Below are 2,500 nucleotides of genomic sequence, written 5' to 3'. Positions count from 1 at the left end.
CTCTCTCTCTCTCTCTCATCCATCTCCCCTCTCCCCCCCCCTCTCTCCTCTCCATCTCCCCATCTCCTCCCCCCTCCTCTCTCCATCTTCTCCCCTCCCTCTCTCATCTCCCCCCCCCCCCCCTCACTCTCTCTCTCTCGGTATCTTTTACTTATCCATCTATCTATCATTTTTTTCTCTTCATCCGTTCGGCTGTCCGCATCTCTTTCACAGAAGGTTTCCAATTTCCACGTCTCGTTCCGCTGCTGAAATCTCTCTTCGGGAAACGCTATCTTTTAGTCCCGCTTGCATTGGCTTCTTTTCTTCCCCTCTCTTTTTTCCCCCCAAACATCCTTACGAGTTCCCACCGCCCTTCTGTAAATTTTCTTCCCCCCTCCCCTCCCCCACCCTGCCTCTGACATCCTCCTTCCATCCCTCCCCCTCCCCCCTTCCCCTTTTTCCTCTTCCCAGTCCCCCCCCCACCCACCTCACTATCGCTTGTGCCCTTCTTTCTTCCTTTCCCCACTTCCCCCTTCCTAGGATCTATTCCTTAGATCTTTTCTTTCTTTTCATCTCTCTTTTCTTCTTCTTCTTCACTTCCTTCTCTCCTCTTTGCTTCTCTCCTCTTTCTTCCCTCCTCTCTTATTCTCTTTCTTCTCTCCTCTCTTTGTCTTCTCTTTATTCTCTCCTTTCCTCTTCTCTTCCTCCCCCATCTCTTCTTCTCTTTCTTCCCTCCTCTCTTTGTCCTCTCTTTATTCTCTCCTCTCCTCTTCTCTTCCTTCCCTCTTCTCTTCTTCTCCTTCGTCTTTCCTCTCTGCTTTTCTTCCCTTCCCCCCTCTTATTCTCTTTCTTCTCTCCTCTCTTTGTCTTCTCTTCCTTTCCTCTTTCTTCATCTCTTCCTTCGCTTCTCTCTTCTCTTTCGGTTCTCCTGTCTGCTTCCCACACCCCACCCACCCCTCCTCACTCCTCCATCCACCCTTCACCCTTCACCCCTCTCCATTCCCATCCACCATCCTTAATTTATTTTTCTTCTCTTCGCGACTCTGCTTCTTCGCTCCCCTCTTCCCTCACCCTCCCCTCTTTTATTATCTTCCTTCCCTCCTCTCTTTGTATTCTCTTCCTTCCCTCATTTCTTCTTCTCCTTCCTTCCCTCCTCTCTTCTTCTCCAACCTCGAAGAGATGGGAATTAGACCCAGTGGAGATATACCTTGTTATTGATCTTGGCTCTTCCCCAACCTATTGTTTAATATATCCTATCCTTTGACATATTACTAGCTACTTCCTGAACATTGTTAAAAAATGAATAAATAATGTGATTCATTGTTATCGTAAGAGCAACATAACGATGTGAATGAGGACATCTCTCCCTGCTGTGTGAGTCGTTTTTCCTAGAAGTGAAACGGCTCTGGATCTCTAGGAATTTTATTCTGTACGAGACCCCGCCACCGCCTATAAATGCACTTAACAAACACCTCCCGTCCGCATTTCCTCTTGCTCTCCTCTTTTTCCTCTTCCTCTTCTTTCTTCTCTTCTTCCGTCGTTTTTTTTTTTCTCTCTCTCTCTCTTCCTCTCTTTCTTTCTCTCTCTTTCTTTCCTCCTCTTCCTCCTCTCTTTCTCTTCTCTCTTTCTCTTCTTTCTCCTTTTTTCCTCCTCCTCTCGCTTACCTCATTCTCATCCCTCTTTCTCTTTCCTCTCCTTTTTTTCCCACTTCGCCTTCTTCTTCTTCTATTGTTTTTTTATCTATTCTTTCTTCTTCTTCTTCTTCTTCTCTTCCTTTCCTTCCTCTTCCTTCTTTCTCCTCCTCCTCTCCTCACTCCACCACCCTCCCTTCTAACCCTTCATCTCCACCTCCTCCTCCTCTTCCGCCTCTTCCTCTTCCTTCTTCTTCTCCTTCTACCAACTCTTTCTAATCTTCCTCCTTCTCCTTCTTTTTCTATTTCTCCTCAACCACTTCTTCTTCCTCCTCCTTCTCTTCCTCTTCAACTACCTCCTCTTAATCTTCTTCCTCCTCCTTCTCTTCGTCGTCCTTCTCCTATCTTCTCATAGTCCTGTTCCTTCTCATCCTTTCTACCCCTCTACTCCTCTTCTCCCCCCCCCCCCCGGCTCCTCCTCCTCTTACTATTCCTCCTCCTCCACCTTATCCTCTCTCTACTATTTTTTCCCCTCCACCTTCTCTCCCTCCTTCTTCTCATCTTATACCTCCTCTTCCTCCTCCTCCTTTTCCTCCTTTCCCTCCTCCTCCTTTCCCTCCCCCTCCTTTCCCTCTTCTTCCTTTCCCTCCTCCTCTTTCCCCCCTTCCTCCCCTGTTGCTCCTTCCCCTACACCCCCTCTCCTCTTTTTTCATTTGCGAGTCCTACCCAGTCCTTAAATCGTCTTTTTCTATCATTCCTCTTGTCTCTTGAATTCCTATTCCTTTGTCTTCCTCCCTTTCTCCCATTCTCTTCTTATCTTCCTCTTAGATTAATCTTCCTCTTAGCTCTCCGTCTCTCTGAATTATGTTATGTTCGAATTCTTGTTTTTT

Source organism: Penaeus japonicus, unplaced genomic scaffold (genome assembly GCF_977035675.1).
Source record: "Penaeus japonicus unplaced genomic scaffold, GWHDUDI00000001_assembly GWHDUDI00000035, whole genome shotgun sequence".
NCBI classification, from domain to species: Eukaryota; Metazoa; Arthropoda; class Malacostraca; order Decapoda; family Penaeidae; genus Penaeus; species Penaeus japonicus.
The sequence above is the reverse complement of the archived record's forward strand: the minus strand, read 5'-3'. Positions refer to the sequence as shown.